The sequence below is a fragment of the Oryctolagus cuniculus genome, chromosome 13, assembly GCF_964237555.1.
Source record: "Oryctolagus cuniculus chromosome 13, mOryCun1.1, whole genome shotgun sequence".
Taxonomy (NCBI): Eukaryota; Metazoa; Chordata; class Mammalia; order Lagomorpha; family Leporidae; genus Oryctolagus; species Oryctolagus cuniculus.
This window is the reverse complement of record NC_091444.1, coordinates 55,125,248-55,151,300: the sequence shown is the minus strand read 5'-3', so window position 1 is coordinate 55,151,300 and position 26,053 is coordinate 55,125,248. Positions and strand designations below refer to the sequence as shown.

Genomic DNA, 26,053 nt, shown 5'->3' with positions numbered 1-26,053 from the left:
CTGTCAAAATAAATAAATAAATAGACTGTATACTCAGAATTATAACCTGCTGCATATCATTAAATATCCAAAATGTCCATAAACACCCAAAATTTTATACTGAAGTCTTTTTTAAAAAGATTTATTTAAATGAAAGTCAGAGTTACACAGAGAGAAGGAAAGGCAGGGAGAGAGAGAGAGGTCTTCCATCTGCTGGTTCACTCTGCAATTGACCGCAACGGCCAGAGCTGGGCCCATCTGAAGCCAGGAGCCAGGAGCTTCTTCTGGGTCTCCCATGTGGGTGCAGGGGCACAAGGACTTGGGCCATTTTCACTGCTTTCCCAGGCCAAAGTAGAGAGCTGGATAGGAAATGGAGCAGCCGGGACTCAAACCGGTGCCCATATGGGATGCTGGCACTGCAGGTGGCGGCTTTACCCGTTACACCACAGCACTGGCCCCGAAGCTTTGTTTTTAATATAAACAAATTCTGGTATAGCTTTTAGATATTTCTGTGGCACTTTTCCTTCATGCTTAATGTGGAAGAGAGAAAAGCTTTTGTAAATATGCTATTTATTTTTCATAGCCTTAGCTGTGGGATGATTTCCTAAAGGTATTTGTATATTTCAGTGTTTTCTATAGAGTTAATATTAAATGATTGATGTTTGTGGCAGTAATGATTTTTTGAACAAAGAAGATCTGATTTCTCTTCTTTATTTTTATTTTTTAATTTTATTTTAGTATTTTTTTGTGGACAGGCAGAGTTAAACAGTGAGAGAGAGACAGGTCTTCCTTTCCGTTGGTTCACCTCCCAAATGGCCGCTATGGCCGGCGCGCACCGATCCAAAGCCAGGAGCCAGGTGCTTCCTCCTGGTCTCCCATGCAGGTGCAGGGCCCAAGTACTTGGGCCATCCTCCACTGCCTTCCCGGGCCACAGCAGAGAGCTGGACTGGGAGAGGAGCAACCGGGACAGAATCTGGTGCCCCAACAGGGACTAGAACCTGGGGTGCCAGCACTGCAGGCAGAGGATTTGCCAAGTAAGCCGTGGCACTGGCCTGATTTCCCTTCTTAAGGAAAATATAACATAGTTTTAAAAGAAACACTACAATCTCTTATTACAGTGTGATGAGAGTGCTAAGATAGCAGATTGTAGAAAAGTAATTGGGAATTAAAGAGGATTTCTCTAGCAAGAAAAATATGATTTTTCTTTAAAAGGGAAACAAACTTGAGAAAGTATATACCTTTTGGAGGAATTATGGGATATTACAGTGTGTTATGGGGTATGTTGGGAGACTGGAAAGGCTAAATGATACTCTGATGATGAATTGGGGTCTTCTTCCTCACAAATTGGAATATCACTTATGATTGCAAGGAATCTGAGTGACATTTTACCAGTTGTGGGATTTGGATTGGATGGAAAACAGAACAGATGCAGGGAAGTTGTTGGTATTACACGTGAGAGAGGACATGAGATCTTGAGAGTGCTTAAGCATAAGGTTAGGGGAAGGACCAGATTCAAGGTAATTACAATACAAGCTGATTATTACTGATCTTCCTGCTATCTGCCAGGCACTATGCTATGTTTTATATGCATAGTTTCATTTTAATACAACAAACTGTAGGTATTCATATGAACTCTGTTATATAGATAAGAAACTGAGGCTAAAAAGAGGAAGCTAGTGAGTAGCACATGCAGACATGAACCAGTAAGCTCTTAAGAAGGAGAATTGACTGGGCTCCAGACAAGCAGTATTCTGATTTCTTGTCTAACTGACTGGGTAGGAGCTATAAACTGAAATAGGAATGAGGAAGGATGGTTGGTTTGTTGGAGGGAAGAGTCAGTGTATGTTTTGAAAAACAGAAGTTGTATATAGGATACAGAAAGATTGCCCAAGTTTGAATGCTGGCTATGATACTAATAGCTCTGTGACTTTGAGCAATTGCCTAACCTTACTACACTTCATTTTCCAATTTGTGACTAATAGGGACAATAATGCTACTTATGAGACTGTTTCAAGGATTAAACCAATAACTATACTTTTAAAGAGTGCTCATGTACTATCTAATGTGTAGTAACCAACATGGTAGATGTTAGCTAGATCATCATCATCATTACTTTTATTCTATAGAAATCCAGAGGTCTGTTTTGAGAATGAATGAGCTAGTCAGTTTAAAACTTGCACATTTCTTCTAGCAGGTAGGTAAAGCCAGGGGAGATGATTTACCTGGACAGACCTTCTTGTTTCTTTATGTGTAGCTCTCCTGTAACCATAGTATCTTAGAATTATGGTGCTCACGATCAAATGCAGACTGAGATATTTTTGCTCAATTTGTTTGTTTTTAGAAAAATGAAGTGCTTGTTGAAGGCTTAAGTTTGATAGGTTTTGGTGTGACTTCCTCTGAATTTCCATTAAGACTTTGCCTTGCTATTCTGTGCCTAGATTTTCTTTATTGACCAGCATTGTCATATAAGGTGCCTGAGTGGCTTCTCTTCCCAAGCCCACTACACGTTTCAGGACAGCTGGAATGGAGAGGCTAACCAAGACTGCATATGCTTATGAAGGCAGGGAGGGAAATAGGCAGTGTTGACTTGGACTCCCTGAAATATATATAAAAAAATTTGCTAGGCCACTGCTTTCTTAAATTTCTACCCTCTCCCAAAGCCACTGCTCTTACACACTTTTTGAGTGTTCTTTATTTAAATAGCCCACATGGTTCTACATAAATTGAAAATATTTCATTAAGCACATTTCTTTTTCTATTTTGACTTGGCCTAAATGTGTAATACATAATAAATGTAGGAACAATACAACCATTTATTTCCATGTTCACTCGTTTAGCATTATTATAGTCCCAAATTTTTAATATGGAACATCTAGTTCAGAGCCAACTCTTACCCCTCTAATGCTAAAATTTTGGTTAGAGCTGAAAGCATTACTTTTTTAAAATTAATTAATTTATTTGAAAGGCAGAATTACAGGGAGGCAGAGGGAGAGAGAGATAAGTCTTCCATCTGCTGGTTCACTCCCCAGATGCCCCAACTGCTGGAGCTGTGCCAATCCTAAGCCAGAAACCAGGAGCTTCTTCTGCATCTTCCATGTGGGTGCAGGGGCACAAGACTTGGGCCATCTTCTACTGTTTTCCCAGGCTGTAGCAGAGAGCAGGATTGGAAGTGGAGCAGCCAGGATTTGAACCGGTGCCCATATGGGATGCCGGCTGCAGGCAGCAGCTTTACCTGTTATGCCACAGCGCTGGCCCCAGCATTACTTCTTATTAAAATATAAATACTTCTTTCTAGGAGGAGCAGTCTCCCCCCCACCACTCAGGTTATTTACTTTTTGTTATAAATGAAAAATGTAAGGCTGGCACCGCGGCTCAATAGGCTAATCCTTCGCCTTGCGGCACCGGCACACCAGGTTCTAGTCCCGGTTGGGGCGCCGGATTCTGTCCTGGTTGCTCCTCTTCCAGGCCAGCTCTCTGCTGTGGCCAGGGAGTACAGTGGAGGATGGCCCAAGTGCTTGGGCCCTGCACCTCATGGGAGACCAGAAGAAGCACCTGGCTCCTGCCTTCGGATCAGCGCGGTGCGCCGGCCGGCTGCGGTGGCCATTGGAGGGTGAACCAACGGCAAAAAGGAAGACCTTTCTCTCTGTCTCTCTCTCTCACTCTCCTCTCTGCCTGTCAAAAAAATTATGAAAAATTATTTAAAAAATATGAAAAATGTAGAAACATGTGGGAAAAGATAATATAAAGCTATAGCACACCTTGAGAAATTTAGGGCATCAGGAAATTTGTGGTGCTTGGAGGAACGAAAACAAACATAGGAAAGAGAGAGAGGGTCACTACCTAATTATAGTTATATTTAATGCCAGACCCAATCACTGGAATGCTCTAACAGGTAGGATTGTGAAAGACTAGTTTGGCTGTGAAAAGCATTTTTATTTATTTTTTATACTATTTTTGAGAAACATCAAATAGAAATCTATAACCTAGGTGTTAAGTTTTATGATTTTTAGGATTTCTCTGTTTCTTTGTTTTGTTTTGTTAAATATTATTTTATTTGAAAGGCAGAGTTACAAAGAGAGACAGAGATCTTCCATCTGCTGGTTCACCTCCAAATGGCTGCAACAGCCAGGATCTGGATCAAATCCAAGCCAGGAGCCAGGAGCTTCTTCTGGATCTCCCACATGGGTTCAGGGACCCAAGTACTTGGGTCCATTTTCTGCTGCTTTTCCAGGCACATTAGCAGGGAGCTGGATTGGAAGTAGAACATCAGGGAATTGAACCAGCACCCATATTCCAGGATGCTGGCATTGCAGGCTGCAACTTAATCTGTTATACCACAGCAAAGGCCTGTTCTAGGAATACAGGAAACCTTCATTTGTTTTAGTGTTCTTATAGTTAAAATTTTAAGGAGGGTGGAGCTGGTGCTGTGGTGTGCTGATAAAACCACCGTCTATAGTGCCAACAGCCCATATGGGCATTGATTCAAGTCCCAGCTCCTCCACTTTGGATCCAGTTCTTTGCTAATGCATCTGGGAAAGCAACAGATGATGGCCCAAGTACTTGGGCCCCTGCACCCAAGTGGGAGACCGGAAGAATCTCTTGGCTCCTGCCTTTGGATTGGCCCAGCTCTGGCCATTGTGGCTGTTTGGGGAGTGAACCAGCAGATGGAAAATTGATCTCATTCTCTCTTTCTCTCTATCTCTCTCTATCTCTCTCTCTTTAACTCTGTCTTTAAAATAAATAAAATAAATCTTTAAAAAAATTTTTAAGAAGGGTGATATGGTCATTGACCCAGAGGTGATTTAACTCTGAATGATGATTGTAGAATAGGTCCTCATTTTAAAATAATTTATTACATGCAAATTCTGGAAGTTTTCCTTTACTGGCAACTTGTTAACTTAGGTGTTGGTTGAAAATATTTGTGTATGGCAGTTGCTTTTTTTTTAAATTTTATTTCATTTATTTGAAAGAGTTACAGAGAGGTGTAGAGCCAGAGAGAGAGAGGTCTTTTATCCCCTGGTTCACTCCCCAAATGGCAGCAACGGCCAGAGCTGAGCTGAGCTGAAGCCAGGAGCCAGGAGCTTCTTCCAAGTCTCCCAGGCGGGTGCAGGGGCCCAAGGACTTGGACCATCCTCTACTGCTTTCCCAGGTCACAGCAAAGAGCTGGATCAGAAGTGGAGCAGCCGGGACTTGAACTGGTGGCCATATGAGATGTTGGCGCTGCAGGCTAGGGCTTTAACCCTCTGCGCCACAGCGCTGGCCCCGACAGTTACTTCTTACAAATGATTGTGTTCCAAAAGTTTCTGATCCAGCTTCCTCATAATATGCACTTTGGGAGACATCAAATACCTGAGCATTTGTGGAAGGAACCAGCAAATCACAAGTTTCTCTTTATGTCTCTCGGCCTCTCAAAGAAAAGAAATGTTTAAAAAAATTGTCTTTACAATGTATGTATATGTGTGTGTATTCATACTTTTGTCTATATAAGGTGCTAATATCCATTGAACTCCTCTTCAGGCTATTTAAACTACATTGTAGCTGAATGTGGGATTTTGAAAACTCTGGGAGGATTTGGAGAGGTGCTGAATTACCTGATCAAGTTTAATTGTCCTGTGTTTGCTTCGAGTTACTCCTTTGCTTTTGGAGCCCTTTCCCCAGGTGACTGGATTAACCACAAAAGCTTAGAGGTATAGGAATCTCTTCTCCCACTGCTTGTCAGGTGGAGTAGTGGGAGAGAATGAACAATATGTTGCAAGAAATTCAAGTTGGAATTCTGAATTTCTTCTGTGGAGACTTTGTAGGGTCTTATTAAGTCCATTTCCTTCCAGAAGCTGTCCCAAGTTAGTCTCTAAGGTGCTGGAGACCACAGTCCTAACTTCATAAGAATGTATGTCAGATAGTCGTTAATGCACAATTCACAGAATCAAATGTAGTATCTGTCAAGTAGGGCCTGAGGTCCAAACAATAACTCTCATTTCTTTTGAACTTAATTGGTTCAGTGCAAGTTGAACATGCCCCTAACTATAGTGAATTTTTGATAATTATGGGATTGTGGTTTGTCTTATAGAATACTTCAGTTTGTGAAACCATTTGTCTTATTACCTAAGTAGTTTTTATGGACTTTCTTCTTCAGTTATTTTAGAACTTTGTTAAGGTGTTCTAACCTTCCCTGATCTGCATTTTAAATTCCAAAGCCCATTCAACATATTTTTCATGGTGACTACAAAATTTTGTTTCAATTTTTTAAAGGAGTATATTTATTATTCACTATGAAATAGATTATAATAATGCTTATACTAATAAAAGATATATAATATATTAGATACACACACAGAGTATTCCTAGTCAGCTTTCTGTTTCAAGTCTTTAGTTGGGAATCATTCTGATAGTTTTGCTTAGCACATCTAGTATTGGACCAAAAAGCTACAGGGTAAAACTTAGATAAATAAGTATTATCTTTCTTAAATATTGTATAATTTAAGGGTAGATGTTTGGCTTAGTGTTAAGACACCCATATCCCATATTGAGTATACCTGGATTTCAGTCCTGGCTCTGGTTCCTGATTCCAGTTTCCTGCTAATGTAGATCCTGGCAGGCAGCAAATGATAGCTTAAGCAGTTGGGTCCACGTGGTAGAACTGGATTGAGTTCCCCACTCCTGTTGGCTTGGCCCAGCTCTGGCTCACTGGGCATCTGGGGCAGAGGGGAGAGAATTAGTGGATCAGAGCACTGTGTCCATCTCTCTTCTTCTCAAATAATAAAATAAACACTGTATCGTTCAACTGATATGCTTCAATTAGTTTATTCTTTTTAAAATTTATTTATTTATGTTATTTGACAAACAAGCAGTGTTCCCATCCCCTGGTCATTCCTCAAATGCCCACAATGAGCAGGTCTGGGCCTGACCAAAACTGGGAGTTAAGAACTCAATCTGGATTTTCCACATGGGTGGCAGGGACCCTGCCTCCCAATGTATACATTATCAGGAAGCTGGAATCAGGAGCAGAGCTAGGACTCAAAGCCTGGCACTCTGATATGGGATGCATGCATCCCAAACAGTGTCAACCATTAGGCCAAACGCCTGTCCTAACTAGTTTATTCTTCACAGAGGATTCTGTTAATCTGAACAAGGTCATTTCCTAATTTCCTGCCACCTAACCTCCCCTCCCCAAGTTTCCTTTATTTCAGACATATGGCTCTATATTATGGTTATAGAAATTCATAAGGACAGACCTTAAAATTTTGTTTCCAATATAGTGGATTTGAGTAAAGGCTCTGGATGCCATTTAGAAATAGCATGTAGTCTTAAGGAATGCACTTTGCCCATTGTCTAATTTTTAACTGATATGATAGAAAAGCAAAGGCTGTGTCTTCTAAACTTGACTATTTTAGTTCCAGTTAATTAGTTTACAAAATATTATATAACTTCAAGACAACTGGCATGGGGGTAGTCCAGGGCCCTTACCACTTCTGGGACCTTGGACCTGTGAACCTCAGAGAATATAAAGTTATTTTTCTACCATGAAAATTCAGCATATACTAAATTCTGGAGAGGCAAGATTTAGCATAGTTAAATCCTTATCAACCAACCCTTCTTTTTTTTTTTTAAATTTATTTATTTATTTGAAAGTCAGAGTTGCACAGAGAGAGAAAGAGAGGTCTTCCATCTGATGGTTTACTCCCCAACTGGCTGCAATGGCTGGAGCTATGCCGACCGGAAGCTAGGAGCCAGGAGCTTCTTCCGAGTCTCCCATGGGGTGCAGGGGCCCAAGGGTTTGAGCCATTCTTCTACTGCTTTCCCAGCTATAGTAGAGAGCTGGATCGGAAGTGGAGCAGCTGGGAAATGAACCGGCACCCATGTGGGATGCCAACACTTCAGGCGGTGGGTGGCTTTACCTGCCACAGCGACGGCCCCAACCAACCCTTATTCTCAAGAAGGCTGATTCAAATTGTGTCATATTCTGAGTCAACATAATTTTTTGAACATTCATTATTCTGTACATTATTTTGTTTTAGTTGTCACAATAACTGATTTATAGTAGTCACCTTCGTTTTTGGTATATAATAATGTTTCTGAAAAAATGTTATTTCTTGTTAAGGTCTCTAATACTAATTAAGAAACTTCTACCAGCACACAGTGTTATTTTTAAAAAGGGTTTACCAGGATTTTTAACATTTGCTGAAAGGTTAGGTATTGAGGCTTTTGTATGTAAGTTTTTGATAAGGAAATATTATGCTTCCTAATCAGGATATAAGAATAAAAGTCATTATTATAACTTTTTTCTTGTATTTCTTTCACTTTTTTTTAAAGATTTATTCATTTATTTGAAAGACAGACAGACAGTTACAGAGAGGCAGAGGCAGAGAGAGAGAGAGAGATAGAGAGAGAGAGAGATCTTCCATTCACTGGTTTACTCCCCAAGTGGCTACAACAGCTGGAGCTGTGCCAATCCAGAACCAGGAGCCAGGAGCTTCCTCCGGGTCTCCTACACAGGTGCAGGGAACCAAACACTTGGGCCATTCTCCACTGCTTTCCCAGTCCACTGCAGATAGCTGGATTGGAGGTGGAGCAGCCAGGACTTGAACTGGCCCCCATATTGGATGCTGGCACTGCAGACAGCAGCTTTATCCACTACGCCACAGCGCTGACCCCTCCTTTCACATTTTTTTTTCTGAGAAAGCCACAAAGCAGGAAAAAGGTCAAAACTACAGATACTCCCTGCTTTTATTTTTAGTTGCTTCCTTGAACAGTGCATCATAAAGCAGAACATCTGTTTCCTTGCAGACTACTCTGAGAAAAGGTTGCAATGTTCTCTTTCTTCCTCCAGATGGCACTCTGTCTTAATGTTCAACTAGAGCTGAGCATTCAAATAGAACTGTAAAATTTGCAAAAACTGCTTCTGACTTATGAGCTCCTAGGATCCACATAGCAACTCTGTGGGATATATGTTTTATGAAAGAGGAAGCCATGGAGGCCAAAACTGTGGCATAGCAGGTAGAGCTGCTGCCTGTGACATTGGTATCCCAGGCGGCCGTCATTTCCAGCCGGTAGCTGCTCCGCTTCAGATCCAGCTCCCTGCTAATGTGCCTGGGAAAGCAGTGGAAGATGGCCCGAGTGCCTGGGCTCCTGCAACTATGTAGGAGACATGGATGAAGCTCCTAGTTCCTGCCTTCAGCCAGGCCCAGGCCCAGCCCCAGCTGTTGCAGCCACTTGGTGTGTGGAAAAGTAGGTGGAAGACCTCTCTCACTCTCTTTGTAACTCTGCGTTTCAAATAAATCTTTAAAAAAAAAAAAAAACCACCCAAATAAAGTACTTGGGCCCCTGCAACCATGTGGGAGACCCTGTTGAAGCTCCTGGCTCTAGCCTGGTCCCTAGCCGTGGAAGCCGTCTGGGGAGTGAACCAGCAAATGCAAGATCTGTCTCTCTCTGTCTTTGCAACTCTGCCTTTCAAGTAAATAAATAAATTTTAAGAGAGAAAGAAAGGAAAGAAGGAAGAAAAAAGAGAGGAAAAGAACAGAAAAGAGAAGAGATGAGGAAGCAAACAACTCTGTGTGACTGCTAGTAATTGCTAGATTCCCAGTGTGCTGCCTGTGGTCCTTTTATTTAGAATATATTTGGTTAACTGTTCAGAACAGATTTACTGAAATTAGTGAAAATAAAATGAGTAGGCAGATTAATACTATCTATTGAAATATTTATCTAATACATAATAAATATTGCTTGAATTATTGAATTTGTGAGTAAGGGAACTGTAATATAATGAGCCCCTTTCCTCTATCATTGTGGCCCCTGGTTGTTTGATATCTCTTGAGGAGGAAATTTAGCAACCTAGAAAACGCATCTTGCTCTACTGTTGAGCTTAAGATTTTATTTTCAATGGTAAATGTAATGTCCTTGGCACATTGCCTAGAACACAGAAATGACAAGACGTTAAAAAATGCCTTTGTATGTAAGGCATCCCTAAAAGTAAAAAATATATAGTCATGACTCAAGATAGGTTCTATATGTTAAGAAGATTGTGTGTGATAATTCTTTTTTTTTTTTTTTTAAGATTTATTTATTTATTTGAAAGTCAGAGTTACACAGAGAGAGAAGGAGAGGCAGAGAGAGAGGTCTTCCATCCACTGGTTTACTCCCCAATTGGCCGCAACGGCCAGAGCTGAGTGGATCCGAAGCCAGGAGCCAGGAGCTTCTTCCAGGTCTCCCACACAGGTGTAGGGGCCCAAGGACTTGGGCCATCTTCTGCTTTCCCAGGCCATACGGAGAGCTGGATTGGAAGCAGAGCAGCCAGGTCTCAAACCAGCACCCATATAGGATGCTGGCACTGCAGGCAGTAGCTTTACTCGCTATACCACAGTGCTGGCCCCGTGAAAATTCTTAAGACTGAGAGTGATTGCTTAATTCCGTGATCTTTTAGGTGGATAGCAGGTTGTAGAAATTAATCACAGAACAATAGAGCTAAGACAACAGAGTCAGATATCTGCAGAAAATTACATTCAATTAAAGCAGAGCTACTTATTCTAAAGATTTATTTATTTATTTATTTATTTATTTATTTATTTTACTTACTTGAAAGAGTTACAGAGAGAGGAAGAGACAGAGAGAGAGAGATCTTCCATCCATTGGTTCACTCCCCAGATGGCCACAATGGCCAGAGCTGAGCTGATCCGAAGTCAGGAGCCAGGAGCTTTTCCTGGGTCTCCCACCACATGGGTGCAGAGGCCCAAGGACTTGGGCCATCTTCTGCTTTCACAGGCACATTAGCAGGGAGCTGGATCAGAAGTGGAGCAGGGGCGGTGCCGTGGCGCACTAGGTTAATCCTCTGCCTGTGGTGCCAGCATCCCATATGGGCGCCGGTTCTAGTGGGCTGCTCCTCTTCCAATCCAGCTCGCTGCTGTGGCCTGGGAAAGCAGTGGAGGATGGCCCAAGTGCTTGGGCCTCTGCACCCGCATGGGAGACCAGGAGGAAACACCTGGCTCCTGGCTTTGGATCTGTGCAGATCCAGCTGTTGTAGCCACTTGGGGAGTGAATCAACGGAAGGAAGACCTTTCTCTCTGTCTCTCTGTCTCTCTCTCTCTCACTATAACTCTGCCTGTCAAATAAATAAATAAAATCTAAAAAAAAAAAAAAAAAGTGAGAGAAAAAAAAAAGAAGTGGAGCAGCCAGGACTAGAACCAGTATCCATATGGGATGCCGGTCCTTCAGGCGGGGGCTGTAACGTGTGGTGCCATAGCGCTGGCCCCAGAGCTGCTGTTGATTTATTTTACTGACCATTTCTTTTCCAGAACATAAAGGAAGTAATCAGAAGAGCTGATATTCTGAGCCTAATTTTTACCTACTGTCAAGGTCTTATTTAGGCAAGTGAACATAATGGGAATCCTGAGAGACCAACTCATTTATTCAGCAAATAAATTGAATGTCTTCTAGTACTAGCACCAGGTATTGTTCTAAATGCTGTAGATTTAGTAGTATATAAAATGGACAAAATCCCTATCTTTGAGGAGCTTTGATTTTAAGAGTTTACAATGATATGTTGTCCAAAAACATTGTTACTTTATTGAAATGACCTTAAAACTTACCCTTTATGTACCTACTTTCAGGGCCACACTCTGTATGTTGTCATTATCTACAACTGCTTGTTTCAGAAATCTAAAAATTCTAACATCTTTTATTTAATCTCATTTGGATCCACATTTCCTTTACTATCTATATTTTCTCCTCATCTATCAACATTTGACCTCTTTCCCTTTGCTTCATAGTCGCTATCACATGTTTAACCATGTGACCATTCTGGTTCCCTTTCATGTATGCCTCTGCTGCCTCTATCAAATCTCTGATTTGTCTATTTGTAATGCATTCTCTGCTATTGGATTTAAGCCCTGAATCTTGCTGAAGAATCTCAAATATCTGATAAAATTTTTTTTTTTTTTTTTTTTTTTTGACAGGCAGAGTGGACAGTGAGAGAGAGAGACAGAGAGAGAAAGGTCTTCCTTTGCCGTTGGTTCACCCTCCAATGGCCGCCGCTGCAGCCGGCGCACCGCACTGATCCGATGGCAGGAGCCAGGAGCCAGGTGCTTTTCCTGGTCTCCCATGGGGTGCAGGGCCCAAGCACCTGGGCCATCCTCCACTGCACTCCCTGGCCATAGCAGAGAGCTAGCCTGGAAGAGGGGCAACCGGGATAGAATCCGGCGCCCCGACCGGGACTAGAACCCGGTGTGCCGGCGCCGCAAGGTGGAGGATTAGCCTATTGAGCTACGGCGCCGGCCTAAATATCTGATAAAATTGATACCACCAGAAATCCATGGTTTCTAGTCTCTGCTGAGCATTCAGGCCACCAGTAGTCTTTTCATTTTTCCCTTTGTGGTTATTCTTTTCCATTTAACCATTCTCTCAAATCTTATTTTATATTACTTAGCTTTTGGCCTTGAACCTCTGGCACCTCTCTTTCAGCAGACATCCTTGCCAATTTATTGAATTAAAAAAATTGAGGATGTTGTTTTTGTTTTTGGCCTCCCATCTGTAAAGTTTTCTGTATTTGCAACTATCATTGCCTCCTTTCCTTCAGCCTCAGAAAATAAAGTGGCCCAGTCTGCCTTCCCCAGTCTGCCTAACCTCTTCACTATGGGGGTGCTTCAAAAAATTTACAGGAAAATGAAATGAAAAGTGGTTTATTTTAGTGAAAAAAAATCTTTTAAATCCATGCATTTTTGTTTGTTTAAAAGATTTGGTTTACTCCCCAAATGGCTTCAGCAAGCCAGATCTGGGCTGATACAAAGCCAGGAGCTAGGAGCTTCTTCCGTGTCTCCCATGTCGGTGCAAGGGCCCAAGCACTTGGGCCATCTTCCACTGCTTTCCCGGGGTATTGCAGAGAGCTGAATTGGAAGAGGAGCAGCTGGGACATGAACCGGTGCCCATATGGGATGCCAGTGCTGCAGGCAGAAGTTTGCCTACTTTGCCACAGCACTGGCCCCTCATGACTTAACTTAAACTGCTCTTTCCATCTTTAATGCTTTCTCCCTTCTTTTTCTCTTTACCTGTTCAACCTCTATTTATCCTTTAGCTGAAAGATTACTTCCTTCATGTAGCTTCCCTAATGACTCAAATTAAGTTAAGTGCCTCTTAGTAGTATGCAGTGACCTATATGATTTCTTTGAGGACAGAGACTGAGATAACTTTTCTGCTTTGCATTCTTAGTGTATGTCACAAAGTGGATGTGTTATAAATGATAGCTAAGTGAATAAATAATAGGAAGAGGAATATGGAGCAAAGCCAAAATATAGAGAATTGGAATACAGAGTTCCTAAAGTTCAAAGAAAAGGTGGATGCTGCATGGCATGGATACAACCTCTAGAAAGAAAATGGCTGTCAGGTGATCATAGACAGAATCTCAACTGAACAATTGGATGAAAAGGGAGATTTTTTTTTCTTTTGGCCAGGAAAAAGTTTTTATTGAAAAAGAGTGACCTGTGGCTAACCTACATTTTCTTTTTTCTTCTTTTTCCCAAAGAAACATTTTATTTAAGGAGTACAAATTTCTTTTTTTCTTTTTAGAAAGCTTTTATTTAATGAATAAGAATTTTATAGGTACAGCTTTAGGAATATAGCAGTTCTTCCCCCAATACCTGCCCTTCCACCCCTATTCCCACCCCACCTCCTATTCCCTCTCCCATCCCATTCTTCATTAATACTCATTTTTAATTATCTTTAAATACAAAAGACCAATTCTATACTAAGTAAAGATTTCCACAATTTGCAGCCACACAGACACACAAAGTATAAAGTACTGTTTGAAGACAAGCTTTTACCATTAATTCTCATAGTACAACTCATTAAAGACAGAGATCCTACATGCAGAGAAAGTGCACAGTGACTCCTGTTGTTGATTTAATACTTGGCACTCTTATTTATGATGTCAGTGATCACCTGAGGCTCTTGAAATGAACTGCCAAGACTATGGAAGCCTTTTGAGTCCACAAACTTCTTCAGTATTTAGAAAAGGCCATAAGCAAAGTGGAAGTTCTCGCCTCCCTTTAGAGAAAGTTGCCTCCTTTGATGGTCCCTTCTTTCCACTGGGATCTCGCTCACAGAGACCTTTCATATAGGCTATTTTTCACCACGGTGTCTTGGCTTTCCATGCCTGAAATGCTCTCATGGGCTTTTCAACCAGATCTGAATGCCTTAAGGGCTGATTCTGAGGTCAGAGTGCTGTTAAGGAATACAGATTTCATAAGTACAACTTTTGGAATATAGTGATTCTCCCACCATACCCGCTCTCCCACCCCACCTCCTCTTCTCTCTCCCATTCCCAGTCCCATTCTCTTTTAAGATTCATTTTCAATTAACTTCATACACAGAAGACCAACTCTACTAAGTAAAGATTTCAACAATTTGCACACACACGCACACACACACACACTATTTGAGAACAAATTTTACAGTTAATTCTCATAATACAACTCATTAAAGACAGAGGTCCTGCATGGGAAGCACAGTGACTCCTGTTGTTAATTTAACAATTAATCCTCTTATGCACAATGTCATTGATTACCTGAGGCTCTTGACATGAGTGGCCACGGCTATGGAAGCCTTTTGAATCCACAATCTGTTAGTATTTAGACAAGGCCATAAGCAAAGTGGAAATTCTGTCCTTGAAAGGGGAGATTTTTTTTTTTTTTTTGACAGGCAGAGTGGACAGTGAGAGAGAGACAGAGAGAAAGGTCTTCCTTTGCCGTTGGTTCACCCTCCAATGGCCACTGCGGCCAGAGCACCACGCTGATCTGATGGCAGGAGCCAGGTACTTATCCTGGTCTCCCATGGGGTGCAGGGCCCAAGCACTTGGGCCATCCTCCACTGCACTCCCTGGCCACAGCAGAGAGCTGGCCTGGAAGAAGGGCAACCGGGACAGAATCCGGCGCCCCGACCGGGACTAGAACCTGGTGTGCCGGCGACGCAAGGCGGAGTATTAGCCTAGTGAGCCGCGGCGCCGGCGAAAGGGGAGATTTTAAAATAACATGTAGAATAATGAAAAAATGGTATCAGACTAATATATGTATTATATATGTATGTGTATATATATATAAAATATGTAAAGGAGGAGCACATTTGTAGTAGAATAACAAGCTGAGATTCTGAAAAAGGTTAAGGCTGACCTTTTATATTTTCTGTGTGGAGAATAAAAATTACAAATAATAGATTCTTAATAAACTGACCTGATAACTGATACAGATAATTAATTAAACCTCTCAGCTTTTGTTTATGTCTTTTCTGATGTGAAAAATGATCTATACACAGACTAATAAAGACAGAAGAATAATAATAGAAAATTGAAGCCTAAAATTTGGGAGAAGACTGTACCAAAACCTCTGGCTGTTCTAAGTAGTTCACATCTCAGGGTCAGATTCTGAGAAGGTTTGTTAATATTGTCCTATGGCTGGTAATTTTTGAGTAATTATGGTGAATGTGAAAACTTAAAGGAGACTGGAAAAATAAAGTTCTAAAATTAAAAAGAATGTAGATTCTATAAATTTTAGTGAACTTCATGTTACCTACACAAAAGACTTTAGAAGATTTGTAGGTATTTACAGAAGGAAAAAAATGAGCAATAAATATTATATGGATTCTCTAAGAAGAATTTGTTCCAGATAATCTGGTTTGTACTTTTGATAATGGTGCTACATTTACTGATTAGCAGAATGCTGCAGCTGTAATATGTTTAGATTTCTGTAGGGTATTTGTCAGCTTGTCATTTTATCCTTGGGGACATGAAGGAAAATTGGATTATACTATGCATAGAGTTATTGAACAACAAAACTCAGTCTTAGTTAAGTTATTAGTCACTGGCAGCCTAGTGGGAAGCCTCTTGTGAATTGCTGTTTTTGACCCTGTTAACACTCATCAGTTTGACACCTCCTGCCCATTTCTGACTCTCAGGTGGGAACTTTACTGTTTATTTCATTAACACCTAAAAAGAACTTCATGCTCTTCCTATTGCAAAATATGTGTGGGTTATATAGGACTGCTATATTAATATATGGAATTAAATAAAATGTGAATTTTCCATGAACCTTTTGAAGAACCCTCATATTAATTCCTGTACATCTGTATTCATGTCCTCCGACATCCTTCTTATTCTGTTATATGAACAGTTACTATTCCTTCAAACTGGAATCCTTTTTATCTACTTATTGTTCCTGTTTTATCTCTTCTCATGATAGTTTTTCCATCTATTTTCCTTTCTCTGTTAGAGAACCATGCTGTATCTCAGCTTACAAACATATTGTGGTATCAATTTTTTTTAAATGTCCCTTTTTCCATATGTCTCTCAAGCTACCACTTTTTTCTTTGCATACTTTGTGACAGAACTCTTCAAGAGCTGTCCAAACTTCTTGCCTTCCATATCCCCATTTTGTCCCACTCCATCAACGTCATCAAGGCCAACCTTTAACAAGGTTGTCAGTAACTTCTGTGTTCCCAAAATTGCTCAATTCCCAGTTTTCATCCTAGCCAACCTTTCAGCAGTATTTTATTTATCACTCTTTGCTGTTTCAAGCTTTCTTCATTTGGTTTCTGGAAGTCACCACTCTCTTGATTTCTCTCCTGCTTGCTATGCCCTCTCAGTCTCCTATGCTGAATGTTCTTCATGTCTCTGATCCAGTCATACTAAACTCAGACTCAATCCTAGAACTTCCGTTCTCCTTTTACACTCATTCTCTAGTCTCCTTTATTCATTGTGGTAGCTTCTAGTCACATATGGCTTTGGTATGTTATATTAGATAACAGGGATTACAGAACAGTCTTATCATCTTTATTTCACCTAGTCCCATGGCTTTAAAAATACATCTACATGCTGATGATTCCCAAATTGATTCACCAGTTCCAGCCTCCCCACTTTAATTTCAGTTTTGTATCTCCAGCTACTTACTTAATGTCCTTTGTTGGTTTCTAAAAGACCTGTCAACATAGCTAACACTAACCTTTTTTTCACTCCCAAATTGTTCTGTCAGTCTTATCTATAACTAAATAGTAGTATTCTTCACAAAGATTAAAAATCTTGTAGTATTTTGGTTTATCTTTTTTTCTTTTTTTTTTTTTTACCAGTACCATGCTGTTTTCATTATAACTGCCCTGTAGTATGTCTTGAAATCTGGTATTGTGATGCCTCTGGCGTTGTTTTTGTTATACAAGATTGCTTTAGCTATTTTAGGTCTCCTGTGCCTCCATATGAATTTCAGCATCATTTTTTCCAGATCTGAGAAGAATGTCTTTGGTATTTTGATTGGTATTTCATGAATCTGCAAATTGCTTTTGGAAAAATGCACATTTTGATGATATTAATTCTTCCAATCCATGAACATGGAAGATTTTTGCATCTTTTGGTATCTTCTTTTATTTCTTTCTTTAATGTTTTGTAATTCTCATTGTAGGGATCTTTGACATCCTTGGTTAAGTTTATTCCAAGGTATTTGATTATTTTTGAAGCTATTGTGAATGGGATTGATCTTAGAAGTTCTTTCTCAACTGTGACATTGTCTGTGTATACAAAAGCTGCTGATTTTTGTGTATTGATTTTATATCCTGCTACTTTACCAAACTCTTCTTTGAGTTCTAATAGTCTCTTAGTGGAGTTCTTTGGATTCTCTAAATAAAGAATCATGTCATCTGCAAATAGGGATAGTTTGGCTTCTTCCTTCTTAATTTGTATCCCTTTGATTTTTTTTTTTCTTGCCTAATGGCTCTGGCTAAAACTTCCAGTACTATATTGAATAGCACTGGTGAGAGTGGGCATCCCTGTCTGGTACTGGATCTCAGTGGAAATACTTCCAACTTTTCTCCATTAATTATGATGCTGGCCATGGGTTTGTCATATGTTGCCTTGATTGTGTTGAGGAATGTTCCTTCTATACCAAATTTGCTCGGAGTTTTAAGCATGAATGGGTGTTGTATTTTATCAAATGCTTTCTCTGCATCTATTGAGATAATCACATGGTTTTTGTTCAATCATTGATTTGTGAATGTTGAACCATTCCTGCATACTAAGGATAAATCCCACTTCGTCTGGGTGGATGATCTTTCTGATGAATTGTTGGATTATATTGGCCAGAATTTTGTTGAGAATTTTTACATTTGTGCTCATCAGGGAACTTGGTCTTTAATTTTCTTTCATGCTGCATCTTTTTCCGGCTTAGGAATTAAGGTGATGCTGGCTTCATAAAAAGAATTTGGGAGGATTCCCTCCCTTTCAATTGTTTTGAGTAACTTGAGAAGAACTGGAGTTAGTTCTTCTTTAAATGTCTGGTAGAATTCAGCAGTGAATCCATCTGGTCCTGGGCTTTTCTTTGTTGGGAGGGCCTTTGTACTGATTCAATTTCTGTCTTGGTTATGGGTCTGTTTAGGTTTTCTGTATCTTCATGGCTCAATTTAGGTATGTTGTATGTGTCCAGGAGTATATCCATTTCTGCTAGATTTCCCAGTTTGTTGACATACAACAATTTTATTGATTTCTTCTCTAATTTTAATTATTTCTTTTCTCCTATTAGTTTTGGGTTTGGTTTGCTGTTGTTTTTCTAGATCCTTGAGATGCATTGATAGCTCATTTATTTGGTGCCTTTTCAGTTTTTTGATATGGGCACTTTCTGCTGTAAACTTTCCTTTTAACACTGCTTTTGCTGTGTCCCATAAGTTTTGATATTTTGTGTTGTCATCTTCATTTGTTTCCAGTAAGTTTTTAATTTCCTGTATGACCCATTGTTCATTCAGGAGCATGTTGTTCAATCTCCACGTGTTTCCATATGCTCTAGAGATTCCTGAGTTGCTGATTTCCAGCTTCATTCCATTGTGGTTCATGAAGATGCATGGTATGATTTTGATTTCTTTTGAATTTGCTGAGACTTGCTTTATGGCCTAGTATGTGGTCAATCCTAGAAAAGGTCCATGTACTGCTGAGAAGAATGTGTATTCTGCAACTATGGGATGAAAAGTTCTGTTGAAATTTGTTAGGTCCATTTAGTCTATAATGTCAGTTAAATGTGTTGTTTCCTTATTGATTTGCTGTCTGGTTGATCTGTCCATTGCTGAAAGTGGAGTATTGAAGTCCCCCAATACTATTGTATTGGAGTCTAAGTCTCCCTTTGAATTTCTTAACTTTTTTTTTAAATAGCCAGGTGCTCTGTAATTAGGTGCATATACGTTTATAACAGTTACATCTTCCTGTTGGATTGAATCCTTAATTATTATATAGTGCCCTTCTTTGTCTCTTTTAACAGTTTTTGTGTTAAAGTCTATCTTGTCTGATATTAGGATGGCTACACCAGCTCTTTTTTGCTTTCTGTTGGCATGGAATACCTTTTCCATCCTTTATCTTTCAGACTGTGCTTCTTTTTTGATGAGTCATGTTTCTTGTAAGCAGCACGTAGATACATTTTGTTTTTTGATCCTTTCAGCCAGTCTGTGTCTTTTAACTGGGGAGTTGAGGCCATTTACATTCAAGGTGACTATTGATAAGTAATGGCTTTGCTCTGCTATTTTTCAAAAAATATTCCTAATTTTTACTTTGAACTTCCTTTGATCTTTTACTGAGTGATTTTCTTCCTTTACCTTCTTTTGTACTGATTACCATGTTTCTGTTTCTGTGTGCAACACATCCTTATTCATCTTTTGTAGTGCTGGACTGGTGGTGACAAATTCAATTTCTGATTGTTATGGAAGGTCTCTATTTCACCTTAATTCATAAATGAGAGTTTTGCAGAGTATAATATTCTGGGATGACAATTTTTTTTCTCTTAAGACTTGGACTGTATCTCACTATTATCTCCTAACCTGTAGGGTTTCTGATGAGAAGTCTGCTGTGAGTCTAATTGGAGATCCTCTGAAAGAAACCTGGGGTTCCTCTGGTGCACATTTTAGAATCTTCTCTTTGTATTTTACTGTGGTGAGTTTGATTACAATGTGTCATGGCAAGGATCTTTTCTGATCATGTCTATTGGGAGTTCTATGTGGTTCCTGTACTTGGATGTCCCTTTCTCTCTCTAAACCCAGGAAGGTTTCTGCTATTATTTTCCTAGAAGGTCCTTCTAATCCTTTTCTCTCTCCATGCCTTCAGGAACTCCTAGAACCCATATGTTGTTGTTGTTGTTTTTATAGTATCCTTAGATTCCCAATAGTGTTTTTTCGTTTTCTAATTTTCTCTTCCTGTCTTTGGTTTGACTGTATACTTTCCTGTGCTTTGTCTTCCAAGTCAGATATTCTTTCTTCTGCTTTACCGATTCTGTTTTTAAGGCTCTCCGTTACATTTTTATTTGTTCTATTGAATTCTTCATTTCATTTTGTTTTCTCTTTAAGATCTGAATTTCATGTTCTATTAAATTCTTCATTTCATTTTGATTTCTCTTTAAGAGCTCAATTTCATGAGATAAATTTTCTTTCATGTCCTGCTCGAATATCAGTAGTTCCTGCATTTGCTTTTGATTACTTTTATGTAATCTTAGGTATAATTTTTTTTAAATTCTATTTCTTGCATTTCTTCTATCTCATCATCTTCACATTCTAGTATTGAAGTGTCATGTTATTTTGGGGCCCTCATGTTGTCTTCCTTATTCTTGTTTCTTGGATTGGTACATTTGTTGTTTGGCATTTGTGGAGGTACTTGTTGATTTCTTTTTTCTTTTTTTTTTTTTCTGCTGTGGTGACTTTTTTCGTTGTACCATGACTCTGTAGATGAGTGGAATGTTTGCTTTCAGTGAATCTCTAGAGGCTTCTAGCGGGTGTTGTGAGAGAGCTCTGTTCAGTTCTCCAGGGTTAAGGTCATGCCTAAGGTGACACACCCAGTTTGGGCATGGTAAATCTTCTCTTTTTTTTAATCTGAAGGGAAGTATATTGTGCTCAGCTGAGCTCCTCACCTCAATGTAGACCAGTGCCTGAGCTTAGCCCCAGTGGGTATAATATTCATCTGCCCTGTCCCAAGGACCACACAAAGGATCTGTGCAGTTCTCAGTGTAAGTTCAGATTCCTTAGCAATGTCTCTGACCAGGTAAGCAGGAACCCCTGAACTTGTGGAGTCTACCACTGAGACTGTTCAGAGCCCCAGTCACACTGTGAGTCCTCCTGCACACCCTCAGTTTTCTTCACAGTCCTGGTTCAGAAGCTTCAAACAGTCACAAGCTCCTAGCCTTCTGTTAGTTCTCCCAACCTGAGTCAGGAGTCTCTGCTTGGCTGGTTGCCGGGTGCATACACAAGCTGGTGCAGATATTATGTATGTCCAAGATGGCATCTGCTCTATCGGCTTATTACAGTACACTGTTGTAAAGTGATCGGAGAGAGAGAAATGTGTCTGTCCTGTCCTTTTTTTTTTTTTTTTTTCTTCTCTAGTTTGGCTGGGTACGCTCTCCCCCATGGGGCTCCAAGCCCGGTTTCCTCTAGGATCTTTTTTTTTTTTTTTTTTTAAAGATTGTATTTATTTATTTGACAGGTAGAGTTACAGACTATGAGAGAGAGAGGAGCCAGCACTGTGGCACAGCGGGTTGATGCTCTGGCCTGAAGCACCGGCATCCCATATGGGTGCTGGTTGAAGACCAGGCTGTTCCACTTCCCATCCAGCTCTCTGCTGTAGCCTGGGATAGCAGTGGAGGATGGCCCAAGTCCTTGGGCCCCTGCACCTGCATGGGGGACCTGGAGGAAGCTCCTGGCTCCTGCCTCCTGGCTTCGGATCAGCGCAGTACCGGTCGTTGTGGCCAATTGAGGAGTGAACCATCGGATGGAAGACCTCTTTCTCGCTCTCTCTCTCTGCCTCTCCTCTTCCTGTGTAACTCTGACTTTCAAGTAAAAAAATAAATAAATCTTAAAAAAAAAAAAAGAGAGAGAGAAAGGTCTTCCTTCGTTGATTCACTCCCCAAATGGCCACAATGGCCGGAGCTGCACCTATCCGAAGCCAGGAGCCAGATGCTTCCTCCTGGTCTCCCATGCAGGTGCAGGGGCCCAAGCACTTGGGCCATTTTCTACTGCTTTCTCAGGTTATAGCAGAGAGCTGGATTGGAAGAGGAGCAGCCCAGACTAGAACTGGCGCCCATATGGGATGCTGGCACCGCAGGCGGAGGATTAACCTAGTGTGCCATGGCACCAGCCCCTCCCTCTAGGATCTTCCTGCCGCTTTTTTGCCAGTGGCTCGGGTTCCTGTGGTCTGGTCTCACCTCAGTTTCCAGGGTTGGTGTGTAGGCTCTTGGCTGCTGGAGTCCCGAACTGTGGGTGACTACACCCTCCACATAAGTCCACTGTATCCCTTGAATTTCAGTAGAGTTTCCTTTTTTGTTTTCTCCCTAACTCTTCCCTGAGACTACATTCTCTCCACTTTTTTAAAATTTATCTTCTCCTGAGCTAGAGCAATAAGCTCCCTTCCCAGTCCTCCATCTTGGAACCGCCCCCGAGGTAGTAATTTTTTTTTTTTTTTTTTTTTTTGCTCTATACCTGGTGTTTAAAATAGTAGCCGATATTTAGTAAATATTTACTAAACATTTTTTGAATTAAATAGCATAGTGATAAAATTTCTTATGACATAAAACCAAGAGGCGAAGCTAATCCATTAAATATTTGGCACATTGGCAAAGAGGCAACAAATCCTGGAGATCAGGGTTGATGGCTCTAGTAGTTGGGAAGCCTGGGTTGAGTTCCTGGCTGCTGAGTTTGGTCCCTGGTTATTGCAGACATCTGGGGAATGATCTAGCCAATGTTGGGGGGGGAGTGTATCTGACTCTGCTTCTCTCTCTCCCTCTCTTTCGAATTAGGAAGCAAACAACTAAATAAATTTTGGCATTATAACTAAAAAAGACAAACCATAATAAGGCAGGGTCTCTGGACTTAAGGAATTATAATCTAGAAGTTAAGAAAGTTATAGAGATAAGTAACTATAGGATATCTGTATAGTTTGGAAACAGTGGTACTTATAGTTAATGCTCTGATGACATCTTTAATCTATTAAAATATAAATCTAAAGGCCAGCATTGTGGCCCAGCAAGCTTAACTATTGTCTGCAGTGCTTGTAGGATTGAGTCCCAGCTGATCCACTTCTGATTCAGCTTCCTGCTGATACACCTAGGGAAAACAGTGGAGGATGGCCTGAATACTTGGGCCCCTGTCACCCTTGTGGGAGACCCAGATGGAGCTCTGGGCTCCTGATTTCTGCCTGGACTAGCCCTAGCTGTTGCAGCCATTTGAGAAGTAAACCAATGTAAAGTATATACATGGTTTTGATTAGCTCAGGAGGCAGTGGGATGGAAGGTGTATTAAGACTCCATTCTGTCAGCCCTAAAGGCATTCGGATCTGGCTGAAAAGCCCATGGGAGTATTTCAGGCATGGAAAGCCAAGACACTCTGGCAAAAAGATCTCTGTGAGTGAGATCCCAGTGGAAAGAACAGGTCTTCAAAGAAGGAGGTACCTTTCTCTGAAGGGAGGAGAGAACCTCCACTTTGACTATGACCTTGTCTAAACAAGATAAGAGTCGGAGAACTCAGAGGGCTTCCATAGCCTTGGAAACTCATGACTGGAGCATAGGAAGATTACTGATGCCATAGACAGGAGTGTCAATTTGTAAAGTCAACAACAGGAGTCACTGTGCACTTACTCCGCATGTAGGATCTCTGTCCTTAATGTGCTGTGCATTGAGATTTAATGCTATAACGAGTACTCAAACAATATATTTCACTTTGTGTTTCTATGGGGGTGCAAACTGTTGAAATCTTTACTTAATGCATACTAAACTGATCTTCTGTAAAAAAAAAAAAAATTATCAATTCCCAACTTGACTCTCACTGGGATTAAACATGACAATAGGTCTGATCTGATTTCATCATCATTTAAAAAAATCATCTATTATTTTTCACTTTATGTTTCTGTGTGGGAGCAAACTGTTGAAATCCTTACTTGATGTATACTAAGCTGATCTTCTGTATATTAAGATAATCGAAAATGAATCTTGATGTGAATGGAAGGGGAGAGGGAGTGGGAAAGGGGAGGGTTGCGGGTGGGAGGGACGGTATGGGGGGGAAGCCATTGTAATCCATAAGTCGTACTTTGGAAATTTATATTCATTAAATAAAAGTTAAAAAAAATGCAGAAAAAAAAAAGACTCCATTCTGGAGCTGATCCATTTGGTTGAGCATTTGGTGCACTAGTCACCGGGACTTGAATAGCCAAGTAAGTGGGACTGAAATCTAGCCTGTGCTTTGGCAACTTTGTGCCTGATGAAGGGGTGACTCACCAAAAAAGTGTGTTTTCCTAGTTTATACAGTGTTCTGTGAAGTCTAACACAGTTCTGTGTACCATTTCCTGCCAGCCTTTATCCTTAATAATAATTCTTTATCCAGAATAATGTGTGGTATAAGAAGTGGCCAAGCTGAAAGTAACTCAAGATATTTCTCCAGATTTTAGCATTATGAAGGAATTAAAAGATCACTGATTTAAAAACTTAGGATTCAAAAACTCATGATTCAAAATAAACTTTAATATTTGGCTTATAACTATAACATGGTAACCTTTTTCATGCTTCTTATAAGTAAAAAAAACTATAGAGAAGGTAAGAATGGATAATTAAGAGGAATGTTTGGCCAGCTCTGTGGCTGACTTGGCTAATCCTCTGCCTGCGGCACCAGCACCCCAGGTTCTAGTCCCTGTTGGGGTGTCAGATACTAGTCCCGGTTGCTCCTCTTCCAGTTTAGCTCTCTGCTGTGGCCCAAGAGGGCAATGGAAGATGGCCCAAGTGCTTGGGTTCTTGCATCCGCATGGGAGACCAGGAGGAAGCACCCGGCTCCTGGCTTCAGATTGGCGCAGCGCCAGCCGTAGTGGCCATTAGGGGAGTGAACCAACAGAAGGAAGACCTTTCTCTGTCTCTCTCTCACTGTCTATAACTCTTGCTGTCAAATAAAAAAAAAAAAGAGGAATGTTTTATTGTTATCCTAGAAGCAGGAATTTTTCTTTGGTGTTCTAGATATAGCTTTCATTGTATTGTAAAAAAATGTTTTTTCTTTAAAAAGATTTATATATTTCAAAGGCAAAGTGACAGAGGAAAAGAGATCTATTTCATCCACTGGCTTACTCCCCAAATGCCTGTAACAACTGGGGCTGGCCCAAGCTGACGCCCGGAGCCAAGAATTCCATCTGGGTCTCCGACATGGTTGGCAGGGACCCAAGTCCTTGAGGTGTTATTGGCTGTCTCTCAGGCACACCAGCAGGAAATTGGATTAGAAGTATAGAGTAGCTAGAACTCAAACTAGCACTCCAGTACGGGATTTGGTCATCCCACGCTGTAGCCTAAACCTCTGCACCATAATGTCTACTCCACAAAATACTCTTTTTTAAAAGATTTATTTATTTATTTGAAAGGCAGAGTTACACAGACAGAGGGAGAGACAGAGTGATCCTCCATCCACTGGTTCACTCCCCAAATGGCAACAGTGGCCAGAGCTGGGCCAGTCTGAAGCTAGAAGCCAGAAACTTCTTCCAGATCTCCCACGTGGGTGCAAGGGCCCAAACACTTGGGCTCTGCTGCTTTTTCCTAGAGCATTAGCATGGAACAGTATCAGAAGTGGAGCAGCTGTGATTTGAACTGGCGTCAAGCTGGTGTTGCAGGTTGTGACTTTACCTGCTACAGCACAGTGCTGGCTCCCACAAAATATTATTTTTAAAACTCCAACAAGAATATGGAAATTGGTAGTAATTAGTACATCTTTGTTTAGTTTTAGTATTTTCTCAGTTCTCATATATCACTCTGATAAAAGAGTAAAAACTTGGCTGGCTGTAGCAGCTTTGAGTTAAAGATTTTTTTTTTTATTTAGTAATATGGAATAGATGGTATTCCAGTGTCCCTTAGATTTTAACGTTAAGAAGACCAATACCAGACTGATTCTCCTTTTTCAGTTAACTCACAATTTACTTGGAGATTATAAGTAGGAGTTGAGAGAAGATGATGAGAACTATAATTAAGTTGTCTTGTTTAGATGTTTTAAGACTGCTTCTATCAAAGCTTGGTTCTTGATGCTGGACATTTTTTAATGTGTTCTTGAGATGGAAAGAAATCTCATTTACTATTTC

At 40.5% G+C, this 26,053-nt stretch overlaps 1 protein-coding gene across 12 annotated transcripts in view; it reads left to right on the top strand.

The window, feature by feature from the left end:
• Window positions 1-26,053, top strand: part of LYST (lysosomal trafficking regulator) — a 242,978-nt gene that overhangs the window by 34,873 nt on the left and 182,052 nt on the right. Inside the window, exon 1 of one of the 12 annotated variants that reach the window (XM_051820720.2) lies at window positions 11,265-11,418. The exons of the other annotated variants lie outside the window; for them this stretch is intronic. The gene's annotated coding sequence lies outside the window, so the exon portion shown is untranslated. Of the gene's footprint in view, window positions 1-11,264; window positions 11,419-26,053 lie in introns of those variants that run through there. 12 annotated transcript variants of the gene reach the window in all.